General features: G+C 40.3%; 1 protein-coding gene across 1 annotated transcript in view; it reads right to left on the reverse strand.

Moving 5' to 3' along the window:
* SHROOM2 (shroom family member 2) overlaps positions 1 to 26,733 on the reverse strand; it is a 124,841-nt gene that overhangs the window by 97,158 nt on the left and 950 nt on the right. The window lies entirely within an intron of this gene.

Consider the following 26,733-nt stretch of genomic DNA (forward strand, 5'->3'; position numbering starts at 1 on the left):
TTCATTACAATACAGAACTAGAAAAGGCCTCGACACTCCTGCACACCTAACTATAAAACTACTCCCTCTTCAGCAAGGATGGTCCAAGAATACACCCTTCCAAGGACAGAAATGGGAACACATGGGGTAATCCCCTACAGATGGATGAAAAAGAGAAGGATTGATCCTTTGGGAGTTTTAGAAACATGGCAGAAAATGTATTTTACATTAACGCTCCAAGAGTATCACCAGTCAACTTGATAAAATGATGTAAAAGTAGAAAGGGCAACTGAATGAGCTTTTAATCTCACGTAGACACTAAATAACAATTATACCGTTCCTGGGAATTTGTATTCGTTTGTAAAAGATCAAAATGATGAAGACTCAAGATCGAGATACGTAGCACTCAGAATGACAGAATATTTTTTTAAATTACAATTTCATGGGTACAAATTTGCAGAGATTTTTTGCACCTTCCTTCATCCACATAGAGAAGTCGCTGTTTGAGTACCGGTGCCTGATGAAGCAACAGATGAGAGAGCTAAAGGACACCCTCTCATCAATGCAGGACTGTTTGCTTGACCACAACAAGTAGTTCCTTGCTATTCTCTGCACTAAGAAGGATTCTGCTGTTAGCAAAGAAAGCACTCCCCTCCTTCCCCCCATCCTTACCCTTCCTGCCTCCCCACTCAGAGCTAAAATCCCATTGATATGGAGTCTTTGGGTGGAGTAACCTAACTTCTGCAACAAAGAAGCTTTGCCTTTTTCCCAGACAAATGACTTGGCTGAACTTAAAAATCTCCTTTCGCTATTAAAAAATTCCACAATAACTGCAGTTTTAAGAAAAATCCCAGAACCTGGAGTGAAAAAAGGCTACCGAACTAGACTTCCAAGAGTCAGCAAGTCTTAAACAGTTTGTTTAAACAGAATTGTCACTCAAATATCAGCGAACTGCAATGGACCACACTGAAAGGGAACTGAACAACATAAATCAGGTGACTATTGTAGCTTCCCCAACAAAATCCAAACTCGAGCTCTTTACAAAATGTCAAGACAGCTGAATCTCAGCCGAGTTGTTAAAAACGGCTGCATGCATTTAATTAAGTCAAAATCGAAGCCAGATGGCACATGCTGCTTTTGCAATAGACTGGATGCTGTCACAAGAGGCACTGCTTAAGCATTCCTTGATGATTCCTGGCACCAGTGGCTACAATCTCTTCCTACCCTCTACCATACACCCCTCCTTTTTTTTCCAGTCACCAAGCCTTTAAAGAGGGTGGGGAGGAGGAAAAAGAGAGCCCCTGAGATAAATTGACTCAGTGTGTGGAATGCAAGGCAAACATTCCTGTACAAATTCAGATTTGATTTATTTTCTTTAGAAAACTCCAGCTGCAGGAGAAACCCCCAATTGTTGGTCTTTGCCTTAGACCCCCTAGGGTCATCATCTGTCTTACAGAAAGAAAATAAAAATAGATAACTCTACTTCCAAGGTACCGTGCAGCAGAAGATGTTAATACTTTCGCCATGCAAGTGTCTGGCTAAAAAAATAAATGCAAGTGAACTGCCTAAAAGAGGTCTCAAGAATTTGGAAGTGTACGGCTGAAAGGAAACATTAATGCTTCATCTCTGGACTGCACAACCTCTCAGCAAATACTGACAGCATGGGCTTTTGTGGTCAGCATGCAGGCAGGGAGCTCCCGCTCGTCAGAAGGAGTAGCAAGTAATCGCCCGGCTGTAGTCAGCCAGAGCTACACCAGACTGGGCCAGAACTGAGGGGTGATGCTGGATTTCACCTCCACTGCTGGGTGCTGCAGTGCATGGAGCCAAGCAGAGAAGGCAGGAGCCGAAACGCTGGTCGTGCCTCCCAGCACTTGCACAAGGCAGACACGGCGTCTCCAAAGCGTGTCGGGAAGGTGACGGGAATTGGGAGAAGGCATCAGCAGAAGTAAACTGATTTCTCATAGGAAAAACGTGCTACTGGCAAAACACCTCTGCTTGATTTTTGAGATTCTTCCATCTCCAAATCATTAAGCAGCTGCCATAGTGCTCCCCAAAAGACTCCCGAAGGTGTTCAGAGGAAAAGGTGGGAACCATTGCACCGTTTGAATAGACAAGGAAGGCTCAGAGGCCCTTCGTGGCATTCCCTCTCCATGTCTCCATCACATCACCTGGAAAAGTGAACCACAGTGAGTGTATCTCATTGCTCGAGTAACCTAACATGCCACAAACACACGGACAAAGGCACAGGACTGTAATTTTCTAACCGAACAACCCCCTCCTGAGCAATACTACGGGCTCTGGTTTCTTTGAGTTCTTAATGATAATTGACACTTTAATACATACCCAATCTAATCTTTCATTAAAAAAATAATTATGCACTTGCACTGAGTATCTTACTGTTAAAAACTGAGAACGAAAACGTATCTGCTGAAAAGGGTGGATGTGTTTAACAATTTCAGCAGAACAATCCTTCTCCCCTGGTTAGTTTAAAGCTCCATTAATCTTAATGCAAAACAAAACAGTTTCCTTTACCAGCCAGATTCTTGACCTTGAGCTGTTCCGGTGCTGGAGCGGGGGGCTGGGGTAGAAAGAACATGGACCAACCGCAACTACGGGCTGGACACTAAAAACATACAGAACAGTCACCAGAAAAAATAAAATAAAATTAAAGAAATCATCCTTATGAAAGACTACCATCTCCACTGCTGCCACGGAAACCAGGACAAAGTCACCTCAAAAACTGTCACTCATTGCTGCATTTATTTCAAACAATTAATGACGATGAAAACCAAAAATGCACAAGCTAATGGTGTCTAAGTTACTCATCCTGGCACTGACCCACATCATTAGCCTTTAGAGTATTTACAGTGTAATCTCAAACCAAATCCAAGTTAATAGGGAGCATTACCTTCAGCATGAAATGAAGAGTGAACAGCTACAGATTTATTCTTTGTAGACACTGTAGATGCCCCTTACTTATATCCTTTGATTTTCTTGATACAAGACAGGTTTGCTGATATAAATCCAACTGATCTGGACAAAATAAGGTCTTGAAATTTAAAAAAATGTTATCAATCAATACTAGCAGGGCTAAGTGACAGGCCCAGGTGGCAGAATGCATTTGAGTTGCCTCTAGAATGGCATTACGTTTCCTGTGATTTATGTTAATACTTTAAATTGTATTAAAGCGTGATTTCCTCATTAGATCTTGCAAAGGGCAAATCCCATCACTTGGCAGCAGTTGTCCAACATCAACTGTGGCTACGAGCGCGCGGACTTGGTTTCTGTGGCAGGATTTCCAAGTCTTGCCACCTTACCCAGAAGAACAGTACCTCGAGGCAGGTTTTAACTGAAATACTGCTAGGGGTGAGCTTTTAAAATCAAAAGATTTTAAAAGATTCTGTGCTGACTCAGCTGCTTTTTGGCCAAAGTAATTACTGCCTACTATACAGTTGTACATGGTTTGTTTAAAGTCCCATACCAAAGTGCTCTTTATTTTTGCAAGAAAAGCTACATGAAGACACTTTTAAAGCCTGAAGAATTTATTATTTGTAAATTGTTCATTAACCCCAGTACTGCTGGGACAGCTTACAGTGACCGAACTAGCTTCATACACAACCTTCAACAGTTACTGTGGCGTTAAAACCTGAGGATAATTCCTGATATGCACAGGAAAAGGCAGTCTCAACAACTCCTCCTCATTTCATGAGAAGTGGAAGCAGTTCAGCTGTGGTTCAGCTTTTTTTTTTTCTTATCCAACCTGATTCAGACACGTGTAACTTTTCAGAAAACTTTTACTCTAAGACATTTGTAAAAAAAAAAAAAAAAAAGTTTGCTGTTGCAAAACCAAGAAAGTGGTGACTAGCATAAACACTTAAAGCCAAGTAACACTTTAACCAAGTGGCCTCCTCCATCCTTCTCAGCTTGCAAAAGAAGAAGCTGAGTAACAGAGCAATTTGAGCAGCAAACACAGCAGGTGGTCCTGTCTTAGAAGACTTCCACCACTGGATTTTGAAATTTTACACTTACCCTGGTATGCACCCAAATACATTAAAGACCCTAAAATGTTAAACATCAGAGGCAAACCAAACATTTATAAAATACAAGGTCTATTATTTTGGACAAACCTTCCTGCAATCACAGAGGAATGTTTCCTTTGGCTGCTATTATGCTCGCTTCCATTTATTTATACAGAACAAAAAGCAAACAATATTTTCTTACCTTGTTCTTCTAATTGTCTACAGATTGTACAAAACGATTCAATGATAAGGCTGGAGACCAGATTTTTGTTTCCTCCTGAACACATAGACCCTACCATGAGAATTTTGCTGCCTGTCTTGGCCACAGAAGAGTCCATCAACTATAGAATTCCTGAAAACTTTCTTTTGTCATCCATACAAAGGTAAAAAAAAATCCATTACCAAAAGATACTGGTTTTGCAATCATCTATGACGAAGATGGCCTCATTTATCGCATTGACAGTAATATCACTCCTCTATTCTTTCTTTGAAAGTATTGGAAGACTGTACTTGCCAAATATCTCTGTGTGAAAGGGTTAAACTGTACAAACCCTTCATAGATTGGTCTTTATGGATTGAAGTAAGACTCTGCTGAACAACCAGAAGCACAAATCACAAAGCTATCCTTAGCGCTTTAACAACACAATACAAAAAAACAAGCAGGGCCTATACTTGAAAAAGACCTAGGAATGCTGAGCACAAGCTGAGCAGCTCATAAAATAACATTTTTTTTGCCTATTTTTTAAAATGTTATTTCCAGTTTTGTTATGTCATTGTTATCTGTATTTAAGTACAAAAAAAAAAAAAAGTTGGATTTAATGTTGAAATGGATAGAAAGCTATTGGTAAGCAACTCAGCCTAAATGCTGCATAGCTTCCTTGCACTCAGACACGGGCAGTCTGGCATCTCACAGCCAATTAGCCCATTTTCAGTAAATCAAACCCACAGCTCTGCTAACAAGCCAGCCTGCTGGATTTTCCAATCAGCCAGCCCACACAGTACGCTGGGAGTAACGATATTCCCTCTGAAGTAAAGCACAGTTGAGTCAATACAGATGTAAGTGAACAAGGGTGTGACAAAATAACAGAGGAAGGCAATTGCAAGGGAAGCCTGACCCTTACACTGATATTTCTTCTGCCAAAATGAGATTTGAAGAGAGAAGTGTTTTCTTTGATCAAATCCTGGAAGCAGGATCCATGCCCCGGGCAAAACCTAGTTCCCAATGTAACCTTATGTGCCCTGACTTTCCAATAATCTCCATTTTGACACACGCTACCTGGAAAAAGAAGAAATTTATCCAAAGACTTGGCATTTCAGAAAGCCCACTAGCAACTCAGGGCTCTTCTTGACATAAGGGAAGGGAAACAGCATTATAACTCTATAGCATTAATACAGAGCAAAAGATAGACAGCTTCCTAGGACCTGAGAAAAGCAAGTGACATCCATACGTGGACAATGCTGGGTACGTGAATTATATCCTAGCACTTAGGGAAATGGATAAAACAAAGACAAGCAGGCAATGTTACACCAATGGACAGGAAAAAAAAAAAGAACACACTGGAAAAAAAAAATCAAAGCTTTATTAATGTGTGAAAACAGTTTGGGGCCCAGCTGTCCTCAAAGATGGATGAAGAACTGAAAAGGCTTTCAAGATCAATGGGTCAGGACTGTCCAGCAAGTCCAGGACAGGACTCTGGGCCAGAGTCTAACAAACTGGAGATTTGTTAGCCTTGCTGAGAAACAGCTGCCTTCTAGCAAATAGACAGAGCCAATTATCTGATTAAGCAACAATTTAAAGAATGCTTAATAATTTATATATATAAAAAAATGCTGTTCAAGTCTACAAAAAAAAAAAACACCACAAAGTAAAATACATTCAAGTTTTGCTGGTAATTATCCCTGACTGGAAAATGGGATCAGGTTCTTGCCTTATAAACAAAGTGTAGGAGCGCTATGAAATGAAAAATACAGCTGCTTGTTAGAACTGCTTTTGGCCAGGTGTCTGTGAGATCAAGCACATCACTCACACTGCAAATCAGGTTTTATTTCAAGCAATTCTCTGCAGAGCAATAGGACCATACGGCTTTATTTTGCATACAGCCTTTCCTGCTAACTTAAAATCACAATGCTGCTTTTCTAACAGGTTCCAAGAACCGAACTAGAAGCTTTCAGAGATCAAAAAGGAGCCTCTGTATTTGATCTGGGAAGCCAAAATCAATAATTTGGAGCTGCAGAGAAAGGCTTTGCAGGTCCTGCGTAATGATCTGTGTGTAACACCCAGGCACAGAGCAACACACTGCGTTGACACCAAGAGTTAAGTGAAGCAGGCTGTAAAATTTTGAATTAAAAAAGGGTTTCTGAGAAAGTCCCAGAAGCTCCCACACAGCAGAGTAATTTCGTACAAAAGAAGAATCAGCAGAACAGTCACAAACGGAAGCATCAGCAAGAGTGTGAAAGGAAAAAAACACAACAAAACACCTTCAACAAATCAAGACCAGACTGCTTTCATGCAACTCAGATGACAGAGCAAAACCTCTCATTTACAACAACCTTGTTACCTCACCAAGTGAAGGTGAGATATGAAATTAATCTTTTCAATGGCCCCAAGTGACTGTCCTGAGAAATTCAGGCAATTACACGACTGCTAGACTTTCTACCAACTTACTTCAGACAGAAAAGATGCCATCAGTATGCGCAGCATTATGATTTCTGTGGGTTTCTGTCTCAGCTATACTAAAATCCTTCAAAGGAATCAACATGGGGAAGAACTACCCAAGCAATACATCCTTTTTTTTGTTTTGTTTCCTCACCACAAAACCTCTTTAAGAGCCACACGATAAAGGACTGTGTTGCTTAAAGTCACTGTAGATAAGGTAATATACACAGGGGAAAAAACCCACACACCAGCAAGCAATAAAGACAGACCAGAGGCAAGCAACGGTGAGCCTACCAGAGATCTTTATGGCATGTTAGACCACGCTCTGAAAACAGCAGTTTGGTGATCAGCACCAAACAAGTAAACAAAACATCTGTAATTATGGGCATTATTCCCCTTCTCACTTGCACACAGCGGTACTGTGCCAATCCCCTGTGCTATCAGCATCTGCAAGTTGCACGCAGTTCTTGTCATCCCACCCAAGCAAGAACCCAGCAGAATTCAGAAACGTAAGGGAGAAGGATGAGAGCCTGCTCAGGGGTACTGACTGGTGTTTACATGAAGAGAATTTAACTGGGACTAAGATCTGAGCCCAGGAAAGATGTGGAGAGAAATATCAGACACACAGTCCATAACACAGCAGTCTGTAGACACACCATTACGGATACACAGGCTGGAGATGGCCAGTTACTTTTCAGAAATATAATGAAGCATTTTAACAGGCAGCTGTGTAAAATAGTACCTTTTCCTTAAAAGCAGGTATTAATCATATTGCTAGTGGATATTGTGAAAGCTTAAAAATAGTCAGGTGAAAATAATACTGAGCAGTCAGTCCCACCACGAGTGTGACTGGTAATTGACTTTTAAACACAAACGATTCAGACAGCCCTAACTTGCTATTCAAAGAATGTATCAGAAGGATGGGAAATAATTGAAAAAAGAAATTACAGCATACTTCACCTGCTTCTTAGAGCCATGGCTCAATTGTTAGCTACCAGCTACTTGCAAAAACAGGAAACCAGGTTCAGCAGACTTTGTCCTTACTCACTGTGGCTGTCCTCGCATTCCCAGATACAGCAGATAGGACTGCCCAGACAATGTTCGGGTCTCATGATGCTGAGGAGGAAGGCAGGGGGAAGGAATGAGGAAATCCACCCGTAAAACAAAGAGCACATGAAACTGGAAATACAGTAGCTACTGTAAAATGCATAATGCTAGCAAGCCGGGACTAGCATTTTTCTTTCATTATTATCTGAGAGTCAAGGATACTGGTAACAATTGCAGGTAAGGCATTTTTAGAGAGAGGTGCAAGTTCACGCTGTCTCTAGGCAATACTGTGGTAATTAGGAGTAACAGATGTTGTTTGCTCTCGCAGGCAACAGTGCTTCAAAACAGCATGCTCAGGAACAGCACTGGGAGACTGCATCTATAAAGCGGGTAGGCACAGAATGGCTACCCCAGAGCTAAGAGCCACAAAAGCAGAGCTCTGACTCCAGAGAGGAAGACATTTATGGACGTATACAAATGCATCCACTGAAAGGAAAAGAGACATGGCCATATATTTTATTGTGTAAAAATCCTTCAACTGTATGGTGTACCGTTTAGCCTGCAAGACTCAAGGCAACATGGTACATGGAGCGTTAAGACTATTTTGAGCTTATTTAAATGCCAAAGTTTAACAGAAGCTTTTGAAAAATGCAAGGGACTGATACGGATCTGTATCATCATTTATAATATTTATTAAAATGAAACGTTACTGAGTTGAAAATGTAGCTAGTTTATCAGGCTCCCTTGGTTTGGACCAGCCAGTAGATGAATCACTGTCAGGAAAGCCTCCTGACAGAGGCTCATTACTGATAGATTCACCAGTGACACCAGTAATTATTTATAAAGTAAAAGAATTTAAGCTAAGAGTTTTAAATCTGCACAAGGAAATAGCAGCTCCAATCCCTAATGAAAGCTAGCAAATCCTGTTTTTACAAAAGCTCACAACACCAAGGCCAAATCATGACCAAATAAAATTCTTCCAGTTGCATTAATTTATGACTAAGCAAAAATAAATTCACATAAATTTTCTTCTCATTTGCAGTGACTTCATAAAACAAACCAAAATCTGTCTGGACAATACAATTGAAATTGGTGTTTTCGTAAGTTTTCCAGAGTTACAACTCTTTATTCCCCATCTTGCCCAGCACGATACGTACTCTTAGCCCTGAAAATAAAGGTTCTCTCACAATGTCTGAGATTTAAATAAAATAAATAAATAAATGAACCAGAAGCTGCTGTGTGAGAACACACATTTTTTTCTGCGACAGTCAGAAAAAAATTACAGGGATACAGTTACAGGGACTGCAACAAATCAAGAAAAAATATGCCTAGTCTTTGATGGAAATCTTTGACTGGCAGGACCAAGATGTTTTCCTCATCAGTGGGATGCCCAATATACCATTAAGGTTCGTGACCTGCAACATTAAGAGCTTATCACATTTGCAAATCTATCTGCTACATTTATTTCCTGCAGATCTTTCCCTCTGAAACTACAAAGCAACAAGAAACAATGCTTTGGTACATCTCCCATGCTGAAGCAGTCACAAAGCTGACTCCAGCCAGGTTATGACAAAGCGACCGTACATCAGCATGACATAGGCTCCCTCGGGAAGTTTTCCTTGTGAGAATTACAAGCACGCAACTGATAGAGCCACCGAGATAAACTGCTGCTATCGTGATCTGGCTTTTGTAGTTACCTCCAGCGCCCTTGCACCCCCTCGCAGGTCTCCACCTCCCAGCAAGTCCTGGGACTGTCTCAAAGCATGGAATACCAAACCCCACAGCCGTGTGGTGAGCACTTCAAACACGACAGCACAAGTTTTTACCCTCAAGAAGTTAAACATTCATAAAACTTCAGGAAGTTTGCTATTGCATTCTTCAAGCAACTTCAAGTGCGTTGTTGGTCTGGCAGACCGAGAAGCAGATTCCTTGGAAGTACTGGGAAGATGGTACTGAATTCTCCTTCTCAGAAGCAGCAGCTGAAGTTTCTTGCCACCACTGCTTCTGGTACAGCTCAGACTACGTCTGAAGAAATTTACACTTCCGACTTCAAAATACATATTAAGGGAACAAAGCACTTCCACTTTGCAAGCACTTCTTTAGTTTTCCAAGTGAAGCTTATAGAGTCCAGAGTATATTGTTCAAAGCAAGTCAAAGTGGACAACCTTAAACTTTATTCCTTCTGTTGATTTTATGATCAACACAGGCTATCCATAAGGGTGGAAGATCTACATCTTCTTTTGCTACAGGGAAGCAGATATCAAATCACAAGGGAACGTGTAGCGCATCTAGTCATTTTATTGCTAGATCCCCATCTTTAAGAACAGTATGCCTTATGCTGTGAGGTTACTTACCACATGTTTCTTATGAAAACAGGGAGACACCACTAGTGGAAGCACTCACTAGTTGCAAAAGGCTGCAAGGAGTTGCACAAGGGCCCAAATCCATAACCAAGTCTGTCGTTTACATCATTAGTGTCTGTAATGAAATTCTCACAGGTGGATCAACACGTGCAGGCTCAATGAATGTTACCCCGTCACAGAGTGCTCCCACACATTTTTAGTACACTTAAGTGACAGTAGCCATCCAGTCTTATGCAAGTAGCTACTCTGTTCATCTATATTAAGTAGAGAGTTCTAGATGTATTTTTCTGCTTAGAATATATACTGCTGGAAGAAAAGATGGACACTGTTTGACACTAAGTGCACACAAACCATGAGAACCAGCGCTAGTTTTCCATAAAAATGCTTTATTTCTACTATACAATTCCCTAAGCAGTGTTTACTTAGCTCACCTTTGAGCAATACATGGTATGTTGCTGTACTGGCATTAAGTCTGCCTCAAATATTTCTTTCTACCTCCATGTCACTACTTGCAGCATCTTCGTGGTTGAACTGTCTGCCAACTTGCTTCAAGGAGTAAGACGAAGCTGCTCTACAGGTGAAAAAAGAATTGGTGGCAGTTCAACCCATACCAGCTCATTCTTTCACACACTGGTCCATTGCTTTCGGCGTGCAGTGAATATTTCCAACTCTTCCAAGGAGCAAAAGCAGATAAATCAGTAACAACACCACAGAAAAAAATCTTGTGGCTGACTGAGATCTTTCAAGACAGATTTCATTTGGCTCAACATCCAGCAGAAAAACTCAGCATCTTTTTAGGCATTTGTTCTTCAAAGGGAATTTATATTGCTAATTTTCTAGAATCTGGAAATAATCTGAACTCAAAAGCAGAAATGAAATGACTGACAGGCACGATGACGTGGGTGTGCATCAGCAGAATCTAGCAAAACCATAGGCCTCTGTTGACAGGGGTAGTATCTTGGAATAGTCACTGAGGTTTGCTGTACCTTAGCACCGAAGAATTTTGAACACATTCCTACCTAATGCATAGCACAGCTTTTGTGTTCATTAAAAACAGGGCACAATTCAGATATACTTACACGTCATTAGGGACAGAATGCCCGACTCCAGAAAAAGGAATTGATACCACTGCACAATAATGAGAAAACTAAGGAATCCAAATTATTAAATATGATTTTTAAATTACTAAATATAATTTTCAACCCTAAATATTGTAAGCTTTTATTTTCACTGTTAAGAAGGGCTCTTTGAAACGAGAATGAGAAGATTTAAGAGCTTTTGACACTTCAGAAAAAAAAAACTACAAAGAAAGCTTTACCTCCAAACACTAACATGATGCTAAATAACAAGGTTAAAAACTACTGGCACAAGCTGAAAAAAAAAAACAACAAAAAAAAAACAAACAGACATATGGAAATGTTATATAAAGATAGAACATTAAGTAGAATCATTTAATTACAGCTTATACTAAGTAATCTCAGTGATACTTCCAGAACTACTGAAGAAATTGTAGTCCTTTAAAAAAAAGGATAATTCATTTAAAAAAAAATGAATTGGAATAACACAGAATGACTGAAGAAATTCACAGCTCTACCCACTCTACTCTCAAAGGTCTTCAGAAGTTTAACTGATGAATGAAAATACTGTACAATTTTAGAGTATGATCTGATTTCATATCTTATATAAACAATCTTATAACCATGGAAAACCAGGGATTACAAAGCTGTATTTAACTACCAACAAAGCCACATATTTTCATTTGAGTATCCTGCAAACATGATTCAATGCAATACAAAACAAAACCCATTCCTTCCTGTACTTAACCTGAATGGTATCAGTCGGGTTTCGCTGTTCAGTTCCTCTATGACTAAGCAATGGATTTTATAGATTGCAGATCCTAGGTTTTGCAAGCTTTTACTCTATCATCAAGCAACTTGATGGATTTGGGTTTAGAATCCCGAAGTCCATGCCTGTTTGTTTCAGACAAAATATCAAAAGGATCTATTAGATCACAATCCGACTTAATTTCTGATCTGCTTTCCTCCAGGTATGCTTACTGCATCCAATAACTAGTTTTACATGAAGCACGTGCCTTTCCAACAAGGAAGAAGCAAAAGCAAGAAACGTTAAGCAATATGGAAAATAATAAGCTTGCCTTGGAACTTTGCTCTTAACGTTAACAGCTATTATTTCAGACTTTGCATGTTTTCTAGATTAAAAATCTACTGTATGTTTTGTTTCAACTTCTTTCAGCAAGATACATTCTGTCAGTTTTCAAGTAACTGTTACGCCTCTTTCCAGGACCTTGCTGAATTTTCAACGTCCTCTTAATTAACTGGAATTCTGTGTCAACAGTCAGAGCAACAAGCTACAAAAGTTAAAAAAATAACCTTCTATTTATGGTGACTGTACCCATGTTTATAAAACCCAACACAACGCTGTCCCTATTCCCAATAGCACTGCACCATAAACTTCAAGCATCTGCTTATTAAAATCTTAAGCTCTGCTTTTTTCCATCATCAGAGTTTTGGTCAGTTCAGGAAATGGATCTGTGAACTTAAAGCAAATAAAAATAAAACATATTTGAAACTGTTACCTATATATGTATATTTTTTTAGCTCAAAAACAAAACACTGGAATGTGTTAGAGGTCATAAGGTGTTCCTGCTTTCCTTCCAAAACTGCAAGCTTTGAGTAGAAAGCGTGCAAGAATGGAAAATTCCTTTTGCTGTTAGTGTATGTTAAAGCCAGTTCTGCTTTTCAAAATGTGCAGCTACTTCATCATTCTCCTTCAGCCTCCACTTAGAGACTAATGGGAAAGAGAAATAACTCACAGAATATCCCTAAAAAAAGACAATCCTCTTGTGTTTTGCTACAATTCAATCGCCATTTGAACATCTCCCATCAAACACTATAAAACGTCCACTAACCTCACCAGACACTATTTTCTTCAAAAGTAAAGTTAAATGAGACAGCTTACTTGCATGAGTCACAGCAGTAGAGAAAACTGATGTGCTCTGTTGCATACCAATAGTCAGGCTACTTTTCCAGGTCACAGTCTGTGTCCCCTGGCTTCAAATCCAAAAAGCAGACTGATTAATTTCAAATACAAGTATATATATATAAAAAAAAAGTCACTGTTATTCCTCCAAGTTCTTGACTAGCTCTTCATTGTACTATAAATTTCAATACAAACAAGTGTAGACATCTTTTTGTTGGTCTTATTTCCATACTATGTTCTTCTAATAAAATAGTAACCTAAGCCACAGTTTGACAAAAAAATCAACTTATGTCCCCATCTTACTCCCAGATCCATTTCTCTAATCACAGGCAGTATTAGCCACTTTACTAATCAAACACTTCCCATTGTGAGATTATATTTTCTTTCAGTGCTTGAGGAATTTGCCATACTTTAATTAGTTAGGGCAGAAACTCCATTCCGCACATCAGCCTCAAACCCTCAATTTTGTTAAGTTTAAACTGCAATGGTTTGCCAAGTTCCAAGAAACAAATGAAGAAATAAAATGAATAAATGTATATGTTAAAAAGCAAAACTGGTAATTAAAAAAAACTGAAGACCCCTGTTTCAATAAAAGGAGTACATTTGACAGCACCCAGGATGTGCACACACATATATGCTTTATGTTGCTTGAATTAAACAACTCTGAAAGTGCACAACTACTGGAAGATTTAATCAAGAACAAGTCCTGTGAGGATATCCTCCCTGTTAACTGTTTTGTAGGCTTGGGGCTTTAAGCAGATGGGTGTGAAGGAAAAAGTACAGAGGCCATGTAGGCCAAATTGCGAATGGCTGACAAAGGTAAAAAAGACATGGAGCTAGGGATAAAAATAGCATGGCAAGGGAAACTGCTAAAGAAAGACTGCCTGTTCAATCAAGCGCAGAACAATGGCCAGATGAGAACAAGGGAAAGAGACTCCTAGGTAAGAAAGAGATAAAACTGGAATAGGTTAAAGGAAATTCAGAAAAAAATAGGACCAAGCACTGGAAAGAAGCAGCATCTACAACACGCTCCCTCCACAACCTGGAGTTCTTGAATCCAAACATAAAGAGACACCTAAATCTGGTGGGCAAGGTACCCCAGTCCTCCTCTAGTGTTATTCCCCCCAACAGGAATCAACAACCTGTGGTTGCTCCTGCTAGTTTGGAAAACTGCAGTTTGGGTGATAAAGTCACATGGATTCCAGCAGGATGCCACGTCTTTCATCTTCTCTCAGAAATTAGGAAAAGCAAATAACCACACAAAACTCATCAGGGGAATATCAAATTTGCAGCACAATTCTCTGCAGAATGATCTGAGAGTTAAGTAATGAAGAGCTGCATGTACAAGCCTAGCCCACCCTCCTCACAAGCACATGGTGTAACGTTGCAAACCTCATGCCCAAACAGTACATTTTCTCCTCCCTCTCACTGATGTAGGGCAAAAGTGAAGTACAGTCCAGTGCCTGAAGCCTGCAACTTGTTTTGGGTGGGCTGTTTTTGTTGTTGTTTTGGGGGGGGGGGGGAGTGGAAGGAAGCTGATTTTCAAGACACTGACTTCAATTGCAGATGCTTTAAAAGGCCGAAGGCAGTCTCACCATTACCAGTGAAATGTATCCCTGAAGAATTTTCCTTGAAATGTTTTGCAACAGTCCACATCTAGATGCAGCCTTCCAAGAAGAATTTAAGTTAGGGCTGGAACTGATACAAAAAAGTTCAACAAATCAGAAATCTAAAATAAAACTTTTCAGCCTGAAGTCTAAAACCATTTATCTAATCAGTACTCCCTAGGGTTAAGTGTTACAAATAGGTAAAATATATATATATATTTATACATATATCAAAACAAGCTGCATAAGGAGGTCCTCACAGAACCTTCTCCAGACCTTAAACAGAAGAAAGAGTGATTATTCTTTGATAAACAGAGTGATAATACTTATGATAAATAGAAGTAAAAGTGACTGAAAACTGCAGTTGGCACCGATCAAATATGCCATAAAATTCCACGCATTTAGACAAAATGTGAAGTGTCATTACTTAATTCAGTGTTCATTTAGTGAACGTATTCTCCTCAATGTTTGTATTTGAGGTATTCTTTGTAGTCAAAAAATTAAAACAAGCAAAAATGTTTTCTTCTTAGTAGGATCTTATTAGCAGTGTCCGTTTTGTCTTCAGAAGATGGTTGGATGCATTTTTTTGAAATTATGAAATGAAGATCTGGATTCGGATTGCTCCCTCATGAAAATTCAGGAGTTGTAACTGCTGATCTCCTATTTTCTCAAATTGCTTCCATACTTCAAATTAATTTTCCCTGCAAGGCAGCCGGACTACAGTCTGTAAGTCACTGCTGGGTGTGTGACTGTATACCACGATGTTGCCACTCCCTGCTGCTCATCTCCACTCCCACTAATCAGTTAATTAAATTGCTCATGCAACATTTCCCCAGTCATTTTCCACCAAAATAAACTAGGTTGCTAAAGACCTACTGCTTGCAGCACTGGATTTAGGATGGAAAGTCTATGCTAGCCCGACACCTTTAGTGTTGGGGTGTGGCAGGGTGATTGTACCAGCCACTGATACAACATACTGGAGCAAACAGTAACCTCCAATTAGTGCCAGTGATGTGCAGGTGAGGAAACTACATTTTTAAGTCTGGCTGCAGTGGGAACAAAACATGCTCCCTTCATTCTGCTGAAACTTGTATCCTGTGCTGTCACCTTAGAAGACGATGGTGAACCATAAATTCACCACCAGTCTTCCAGCCACTGACACTACATTTCTCTGAAGGAATTGTGCTTAGGTCATTTCTTGTAAAGAGAGAAGGTCTCATAGGCGAAGTGGCAATTACTGTGGCAACAAGGGGTAGTGGAAACTACCCCTTGGTTTGTTCAGCCCAGAGCAGAGCAGGCTGAGGGGAGGCCTCATGGCGGCCTGCAGCTCCCTCACGAGGGGAGGAGGGGAGCGGAGGGGCAGGCGCTGAGCTCTGCTCTCTGGGGACAGCGACAGGACCCGAGGGGACAGCATGGAGCTGGGACAGGGGAGGGTCAGGCTGGGGGTTAGGGAAAGGTGCTGCACCCAGAGGTGGTCAGGCACTGGGACAGGCTCCCTGGAGCAGTGGTCACAGCACCGAGAGCATTAGAGTTCAAGAAGCATTTGGACACCGCTCTCAGACACAGGGTTTGATTTTCAGGTGGTCCTGTGTGGAGCCAGGAGTTGGACTTGACAATCCTTGTCAGTCTCTTCCAACTCAGGACATGCTATAATTCCATGATCCATCATAAATGGAAGGAAATTCAAGTGGTCAGCAAGGACATGTGTTTTGGCTATAAAATCTATTTCCTTAGGAAGCTTTATTGCTAACAAATGTTTCAAATCTCACAGATTCAGATGTCAGGTTGACCTTTCAAATAAGAAGTCTACATTAGTTGTTTTGTTTTTTTTTTTTTTTTCTTTTACTCAGCACTCAAGTGCTGACAGCCCGTCTGCCTCTATTAATCTCTTTTAATTTTCTGAGGCACTGAGAGCATCTGCACACTTTAGGTAGGCAGTAGGGCTTAATTTATGAAAAGACATCCAATTGTGCATTTCCACTCATAATTTAGGAAAAATGCTGGAGATAGACAAGCATGAACCATCATTTTCTAATATGAAGAAGGATTTACTCCTGAATGAATTGCACAATTATATAGCCTTTTAAGACATACTCCCTCGTGTTTTCCATATATTTGGGCTTATAGTCTTTTTAGTAAAGCAACAAAGTGTTTGCCGCCACAGTATTTCAGCACTTCGGTATCACGTCTGTTTCACAAGAAACAGAAACTTATGAACATAAGGAAATAACATTTTTCCTAGACAACACCTGAGACTGAAGCAAAGATGTCATACAATTGTGTACAGCACACAGTTTGTGGCAAAGCAGGCAATTCGTTTAGTAAATCTCCCAATTTCCAACATTTTCAGTTTCTCCCTTGCTTCTCACAGGGTTCTGTTTTAAAGCTTTCTAAGTTCAGACTCATCATCTGCTTCACAAACCCGAAACAGCACCAAAGCCACATGTCTCTCCACCCTCACATTTTAATCACATTTGACATAATAGGTCATGTCTACGCTGTTTTTTAAGATGAGGATTTCCTTAATCAGCCAGAAGACATTCAGTTGAGCAACAGAAGTCTTGCCTTGCACCCCTCCCTAACATCAGATTGAGCAATCAGAGAAACTCCTCAGGTCTCCCAGGTGTCAGGAAATGCACAGCCCTCCTCCCTGCTCAGGACAGCAACCTCCCCCAGCAGTCAGGAAAAACAAGATGTTTCCAGAAGGTAGCCTGTAGAAACAAAATTTATTTTGCTAATAAAATCACTGCAGTCTAAATTTTACAAGCAGAGGAGCAAGTTGTTGGGTTTTACTTTTATAAAACGGGGGAAGGAAAAAAGTAGGAAATACAAAAATTCTTGCACACGCTAAAAATACATAGTTTAAGGCAGGAGGGAAAGTTTACTTTAAATTGCTTTAAATTCTGCCCTGACAGTTTAGGGGAAAGTAGAAATAACTTTATGGCATTAGAGCTGCATTTAAGAGAATTCAGAATATATCTGACGTCTTCTAGCCTCATAAAAAGACACTGTTTCTTAATTTTACAGAAGCCTTACTATTTCAATATAAAGGCACTTCAGCAAGCATTATCATGTAAAAAACAGATTACAAATTGTTTAATAGCTCCTAATTATGGAAGTGTATGTTTCTCTTAAATCTTGACAAAACTATTATAAACATTAACTACATTTAACAGATGCATAAAGCTAAGTTTTCTCTGTTAAGACGATAACATTCTTTCCACATATAAACACCCAACAAAACACTACCTTATGTCAACACAGTATGTTTACATCTTTCTTCCACGTAAAGTAATGACTGTGAAAGAAATGCTTTGCTATTCCATAAAAAAAAGCAACTGAAAACGTCTCATAAGAAAATCTAATGTGCTCCTTTCTTCCAGATCAACAAAATGTGTATATATAGAGGAAAGAAAATAATTTACATACTGTAATGATTTCATTCTACCGAGTCCAAATAGTTATGAGGAGTTGGGGTATTGGTTGCATCAGACATCAGCCAGTTAGACACCCACAAACTCATTTTTGCATCTAATTTGTTTAAGAAAATTAACACAGTGATGACTAACTGATACTGTGTAGGATGTGTTTCACTTCCTTTACTACGAAATCATGTTTCTATGATACTATCATAAATGATTAGTGCTTTTCCTGAAAAATATACAGCTTCCAAATACTGTTACCCCCAACAGTATTTTTTTTTCTACAGTATTCATTGAACCAAGTTTTGTTGGAAGTTTTCACAGCAAGTGTATAACAAAGTATGTTTGATCTCAAGAGACAGAAAGAATCCAAAATACTCTGGTTTTCATAGCTTTGTGAAGGGATTTTTAGAACATTTATCTGCTTTACTGAAGAGAAAAAGTACTGAAGCTACAATTTTTAAGACATTTGTAAGTACCTATTCTTCAATTTCAAACCAATTTATCTTAATCCCATGTTCCCCACTGATGGATCTCGACTTTAGCTATTGAAACTTCAGTGCAAGTCCATTACAAACAGAATATAATGGACGCACTGAGAATTAACTTAAAACAAAATCCAGAGCCTTTTCTTCTAAGCTGCGCTAATATTTAGATACCTTTCCACTAAAAAAGCATAAAGTTCATAAATTTCCATTAAAAAAGGTTATCACAGAATCATCTAGGTTGGAAGAGACCTCCAAGATCACCGAGTCCAACTTCTGACCTAACACTAACCAGTCCTCCACTAAACCATATCCCTAAGCTCTACATCTAAACGTCTTTTAAAGACCTCCAGGGATGGTGACTCAACCACTTCCCTGGGCAGCCTGTTCCAATGTCTCACAACACTCTTGGTATTATGCTAGTGTTATGCTACACTTTAAACAAGACCAAATGGCATACAATCTCACACATGATCAAGAGCACTCTCACAATCTCTTCCAAACTGATCAGAGATAACCATCTCTCTACTATTACCATAACACTAAATACCCCATTGTTCTGGATGACACACATGGCAAGGACTAAACCCCTATGTAGACAAACAACTCAAAACTCTTTGTACAGCAATAGTCTAAATTTCAGAAACAAGGTCAGCAGAATAACTACGAGCTCAGAGCAAGAAAAGTATCAGAATTAAGGCCACCTACATCCACAACGAAGACCCTTCCTTCATCATGGCCAACTCACCCAGTTAGAGAAAATAACTGCAGGGAGGGATGGAACTGCCCTGTCACTGCCCAAAGGGATACAGCCTCTCAAGCACTGCAGCAGAGATCCCTGTATTTTCCCCACTTTCAACTCGCAGTCACTATTTTTCTGTACTTTGTACTGCTCTCCGTCCTTTGGAACACTCACTAAGTACAATTCTTTAGAAAGTTGGTATGTAAGAAACACAACAACATATTTCCTAACCCATATATCAGGGATGATGGATGTGGGTAAATAAGTAGAAGAATTCAAACAGTCCAAAGAATTTAATAATTTAGAAACTGAGAGAAAGATTTAACAGAGGAGAAAACTAGCCTGGTGGCAGAGGGAAAGTCCCCCTTTGGAGAGGGAGTGAGGCAGAAGTACCGAAACACAGAACATGAACCCTTCCCCTCAGTGCCAACACTATCATGCCTTTTCCCAAAATCTTTAAAGCATTCAGTCGATTTGGCCATTTCAGCAGGGGTCAGAAGAACTTGGAAATAACCACCTCTGTTCTACTGTCAAACGCTCTCCTCCATGTGTTTCTGCTTTAAGATCCAACCTCAGAATTGTGTCCCTGACAAAAGCTATCTAGTTTCTTAAAGCAGTAATTGGTTGCATTTCCAGCATTTACCAAACAGCTGGCTCAATCTCTTTTGGGGAGCTGGGCACCCCACAGCCACCCTCAGGTACCTGCAAAAGGCCAGTGAAAAGATTCCCCAACAACTTGTTAACGCTGCAGAAACCATTCTCTTATCTTCCTGACCTGACCTGTACTTACCACAATGCTCTGAATTGCTTAGAGACTGAATACTGATACTGCATTAACTCCCAGGGTGGGGGCGAGGGGAAAGAAACTCTCTCCTACCTTCACAAGCGTCATCGTCCTTGGTAGCTTACGATTCTCCCCCGATTAGCTTGATAAATCAGACTGAAAAGCTACATTCCTGTCATGTTCAGAAACAACAGTACGATCAGAGAAGTGTTTTTCCAATAGTTTTGGGCTTAGCTCCACACACAGCTAATACAGAGACAATAATGTTGCTTGAGTGTCTGTCATCTTACTACAGGTTCCTAAGTAGGCACCCAGGTATGCACTGAAGAAGCACACGTTTCCTCTGCTTCTCACACGGCTGACAGCAAATGACAGACACCTTCAGAAAGCAATCTGAGCACATAAGTCATGTTTAATTTAAACACTATAAATCATTTTCCAAAGATAGCTACTTCTCCTAAAAACCCAGCTTAAGTCTTGGAGAACTCCACCAGAAATGTGCTGTTTGGCAAAGCATACCCTAAATAAAGGACAGAAACACTTTCTACGAGTACAGTAAGTTGATTTTAAGAAACTGTCTTAATTTAAAAACTGGTTCAAAATTTCTGGTAGTTTCGTACCACGGAATGAAGTAGTAAGAAATTCAACAAACCTTAAATTACATCTCACCCTGATTTGATTGTATTTGTAGAGTGACAAAAAATAAACGATTTAGACTACTAATATCTACGACCAGAGTGGCAATGCTATTTATTTCCAAAACAAAAAAGCTTTTTCAAAATAGCATTACATGTCTGGTGTTTAACCTTTAAAAAACTACAAATATTGTCCTATGTGGAATTAGAGAGCTTTCTGTTTCTTACCCTAAGAAAAAAAAAAAAAGGAAAAAAAAAAAAAAAAAGAAAGGTTTCCTAAGTTATGGAGAGAGGCATCAGTATTTTTCCTTACAGATTCGTACAAAAATCTCCAGTTGACTTCACATCAAATAGGCTCAAAACACTGGCAACAGAAAGCAATTCTGCACAGATTAAGTGGATGAAATCTCAACATAAGTGTGTTGTTTTTTTACTTTACCTCTCCTGGGAAACTTCACGCACGGTGTCACTTAAATGTACAGCAAGCAAAAATTCTGCTGAATGTCTGGGACCTGCCTCAAACTTGTGTAGCAAAATGACCCACAGAACTAGATGTACATATGTATTAAGTATTCTCTGGAGAGATTACAGATGTGTAAGAAGACTAAACACAAACAGCTTTCCCGGAGAAAAAAAATGCACAGGTACATGATGTAATATTGGCTTAGTTACTACTACACAGTTGTTTCCTCTAATCTATTCACAAGTAGGTTTCACTTCCCATTTACCTTGCTCTTTCCACACTCCCATACTTTAAATATTCATTAAGCAGAAGAACACACAATGAATTGAGCTCTACTGGAAAAAAAAAATATATACACAGTCTATTGAGTAAAACATATGCGCAACCACCACACAAACCCACACTGTTTTTTCCTCTTAAAAAAACAACAAACAAAATCAAACATGATGGATAACTAGGTAATAAATGGCATTACTGGCAATCCGCTGACAACAGCGAGCTATAACTAGAGGTCTCTTGCTGGTCTTTTATTTTTATGCTAATGTCTACCATAGCATCCAAAATTCATACTGAAAAGTAGCAGCAGACACTAAAAACAAAAGAAGTTTAAACCGTAAATAGACCACATGAATAAACATTCAGATAGGCAGCTCTGCAGCCTAACTCCTATTGCAATAACTGTTCTCACAAACCCACCGATTCTTCTGCCAGACTCAACAGACATGAATGTTTTTGTTTATGTTCATTTTTAACTAGAAAATTGCGATGGATTTGACAGCTTCTGCCTAAGTAGCTAGAAGTGGGAAAAGCAGAGGAGAGAGGAGCAATTTGGAAGCAGCCAGTACAGCCAAAAGAGCGCTTGCTGCACGGAAGCTTCTCAGTTCTGCTTTGAAAGGAAGCATCCTGACTGTTTTTTGTCCTGACAGGTAAACGTAAAGGAAAACTGCAGTTTCAGTACTGCAAGCACAGCAACCATTTCTTAAACAACGCTCCCACACTGCTGTCTTCTACGTTTGTAACTGAACTGACTTGAAGCTCTGCAAGTCACAGCCTTTTAACTCATCCTCTCATTTCAAGCTGTCGCACAGTTTGCAGACCACATCTCACAACATCCAAGATAGCTTTGAGATGGAGCTTCCAATACCAGTGCCACTGCAGCTGTTGATGCTCTCGCAAAGACAAACCTCCCTGAGCTTCGGCCTTCCAAAGCTGGGCCACTCGGAGCACACAGGAACACGGCGGGCACCGTGCTGCCGGCAAGTGAAGTCCGAGCAGAGCTCACCTCCCTCAACAGCCGCTGAAGTGCAAAAAGGGAGAGCAGTCGCTTCATCAGGCAGGTTACAGAAGTAGAAAGCAACATCGTCTTCTGGCATCAAAGCCAACAAACTCCCCTCCTCTGAGGAGACCTGGGACCCAGCAATCAGACACAAGACTCAAACCTGAAGAGTTTATGTAACGTTAAAAAAACACCAAACTCCTAAGGATAAGGAAAAGGGATAAATAGCAGCATGGTACTATTTTAATCCCCAAATATACGTCCTGATATATAAGCATTTCCTGCAATTTCTCAGTTATCAAACTTAACACAAAGAAAAGGCCTAATCTTTCTCAAAAGACAGACACCTCTCATAAATTAAGAAACTGAACAGAGCTTTAAAAAGAAGCATCAAATGTGATTTGAAGCATTTTTTTTTTAATTGCTGGTTAAGATGTGTGTTCGAATCAGCCCATACAGCTGAGGAATTTTATTTGTTGCTTTTGATCACCAAGGGAATATGGGCAGAAAACAAAAATGATGAACACTTCTTCATATAATATCTTTTTAGACCTGAAGAAAGGAATTAAAATTTTGCAGGATATGGGGGACTAGAGTAGAACTCTATTCCTCAGCCACAGTACAATGGCTCTTAATTTACCCATCAGCTCCTTACACAAATGACTGCATTTATGTGAAGAGGCCAGTAATTTCCAGGGATTACCACTAAATACTGGTTTTCTGGATACCAAACGTCACAGTCAAGTTTAAGAATTGTTAATGTCTATGAGCAAACAGCTAACCTGAGGGAGACAACAGCTATGTATATTAGAAAACATCCAGTTTTGATTTATCTGTACACAGCACCACTGAAGCTCTCTCCCCTCCCATGCAGTACAATGCAAGCACTTGCTCTTAGTTTTATGCTTAAGGCCAAAGGGTAAGGAATTACTTAAATGAAAACAGTCATAATTTCACTCACTACTAAAATAAGAAATTGATACAAATCACATGGAGGAGTCCTGCAACCAATTAAGAGAGTAGCATTCCTGTAGACAATTTAAATAATTATTAGGTTAAACAAACTCCCATTGACACCTAACCATAGACAGGAACATGTTAGGAAAGTACAATGGAATTAAGAGAAATAAACAAGTCTGTCTGATAGTGCTGCTTCTTGAAAGACAGCACCTCCAGCTGGGGCATGAATTCAGCACTGATTCAGGAGACAAGAACTCTATCTGCTAAATCAACAACACATCTTGCAACAGTCCAGGTTTCACTTGGAAATCTTGCCGAATACCAGCCAAGCCCAGCCTTGATTAGCCTGCAGTGAGATCATAGCTTGAGGAGGTATGGCTGTAGGCCCTTGTAAAGCTGGTACTGAAGAGGAATTTATTCAAATGATACATCGTTCTTTCTTCAAATGCATGCACTGTACTTTTTCTTACTTTCTAGTGTAAGAAGGTTAATGCTGACAGCAGGACAGCTTCAGAGTTCTGAAGCCTATGGCTGGTACAGGAAGCGAAATGACTTTCTGTCCATCACCCGTGATCAATGCTGTGATTGACACTACAAGTTGTGCATCCCAGATAAGGCTCATTTTAAAGTAAAAGTAATCAAGATAATGCAGGTATGGGAGGCTTTCACAAGACTCCGGGTTGAGCACCCTGACTTTTCGTTTTCATTAGTTCCAGTAAGACCTTCCCATTCAGGGTTTGTTTCTTTAAAAAAAAGCAGCAAAGTGAGATCCATGTTTTGTGAGACTTCTCATTAAACTCCTCAGAGTAGTCATCTCACCTTCTGCTGAAACACACTCATTGCTATAAAAAGCAAGTCCTTCCTTTCAAGACGCCAATTTAGGCATGAACAAGCTGCCTTCGGGCAACTTTTTGGAACGGTATCGCACACGCAGGCAGAGATCACAAAAAATGTAAAGCCCTTTTAAAGGGACATGTAAAGAACAGTAAGCGACAAAACGCTGAAAGATTATTTTTTTTTCTGAAATACAAGCAACACCACTCGCACGTGGGTGGGGCGAGTTTTAGACCAGCTACGTTTAAAGCTCGAGCAAGCCATATCATGCACTGCTTTCCTCTGCACCTCTGCAGCAACCACAGGAAGAGACAAGGAACTGAAAACTGGAGAGAGGCTTTCGGCTGGCAGGTGAACGTGATATTCTGCCTACCTGTCCCAGGACCTTCCCTCCGAGTCCTGTCTTGGTGTCGGGGAGCCAGGGAGCCCGCTCCCCGAGACGCACGGCCTGTTAGCAGCAGCAGCAGCAGCGTGACTCCGGGCTGACCTCTCTCCGCGCCGCGCTGCCTGCGTGCGGCATTTTTGCTCCCGACATTCCAGTGGCTGCACACATGCTTATCTCCCTGCTGGGACTGAAAACATAGATTTTCTCCTGCTTAACCTGCCTCTCCCTCGGCTATTATTGGCAGTTTGGCGGATCAAAGGACACTATTAGCTTGAAACCTAGTCAATTCAAACTAGAAATTCCCAAATCGGTTTTGCAGCTCTTCTTGCCCTGCTGCCCCCCGTGGTACTCGTTACAAAAACATTTCCCTTCCTGTTAGCAAGTGAAATGGCCACATGACCAGGGAAACTAACATCCAAGGAGTTTGCTGTGCAAAAATCGCTGCAAAATGCCCAGCACAAGTTTGCTCACTGATTTTTCAACTACAGTATTTTCTGGTGCTGCTTTTTATAGACAGTTCTGGTGGGCGTCCCATAGAGGGTGAAGACAGCAGGAAATATTTACACCACAGACTTCCCGACATTTACATAAAGGTGCAACTTTCTTCAAAGGCTGACCTTGCTTTAGAGATGGTGGTAGGCATGGAGACAGGCAGAGTTTCAGAAATCCCACTTAAGTAGCTGCTATCTGAAACTCCATTCGCACCTTGTCACATTCCTCTCCTTAAAAAGCAGCACTCCACCTCATATATCTCCACTTCCCCAGTACAGCCCTGGACTTGATGAGACAGAGCTTAATACTCAGCTCACACTCAAGCACAGTATGAACCCACAAAATAAGAGTTGTTCCATGGGTATTTTGAGGTATTTTTGTGTCCAAAACAGCCACCAGTGTACTCAATAGGGGATGGAGCTTGCAATGGCAGGGGAGGGCGTTCCCCTTCTCTGTGACAGCCCAGAAATCCACACTTTAACTCAGGAAGACTCAGGTTCAGGACTCTCTTCAGCCAAAAAGAGAGCAACTTTACATCTCCACTGCAAGAAGGGACGTTTTTAATCACCTGACACTAATTTATTCTTTCTAGCGGTTTTCCACCCCTAGAAGCTGTACAGAAAAACAAAACACAACACACACCGAGATGGGTGAGCGAAACCCAGCGGAAGATTTTGCACTTAAAGAATATGGAGTCTGGGGGATGCCAGTGATGCAAAGCTTCAGTCCAGTTTCAAAACTCCTCTTTATACTTCCATCCAAAAACTGCAAGTGAAAACGTACTCCAAAACCTTAGACCCAAGGACAGGATCCCAGCTGTACCTTAGTCCAAGATCACGAATGATGGACCCGAATTTCTCTTCCTCACAATGAAATGGTTTCAGGAGGTATCAAGGCTGTGGTTCCACATAACCATGCCTTGGGTAGCAGACCCACTTGAAAAGGTTCCCATTCCCAGACACTTCTTTCCACCTACCACAGCCACATCCTCATGCCACAAATATTTAAAGCTTGTTACTTAATACCTAGGCAACAATATGAATAAGTACCCCTGAGCAGTAGCACTTGTTAGCCATTACCAGAAAGGTGGAATTATTTGATTTGGCACTTGATAGCTACTAGATGCAGAGTAAGTACCTCTTTTCTCCTTTCCTCACATGCTTCCAGTTTTTATACTCTGTAATTCAGGATACTGGTAAGAGGCCAACAGATGCACAGTCACTTTTCAGCATATGCATCTGTTGACATACACTGTTGTATTTTGGAAAACAGCAGTAGGGAAGAGACCTAGAAAAAGCTGATCTAAAAAGACCTAAGTTGGAGAGCTATCAGTAAAACATCACCAGGAGTGGAAGAAGGGAACCAACTGGAAAGCCCTCAATGAAACAAGCTAAAAAGAAGTAAGAACAGAATAATTCCTGCTGTGGATAAAGCAGGACTGGCTGACCTCTGACACTCTTTATGTACTTCCAAAATGAGAACAAGCAGAATTCACTGGACCTGTAGGCCAAGCGCATATATTTCCTACAAATCTTGAGCGAAATGTTTTTCTAATGTGGATTTTTCTCAGTTCCATATGGATCC

The sequence above is a fragment of the Aythya fuligula genome, chromosome 1, assembly GCF_009819795.1.
Source record: "Aythya fuligula isolate bAytFul2 chromosome 1, bAytFul2.pri, whole genome shotgun sequence".
Lineage (NCBI taxonomy): Eukaryota > Metazoa > Chordata > Aves > Anseriformes > Anatidae > Aythya > Aythya fuligula.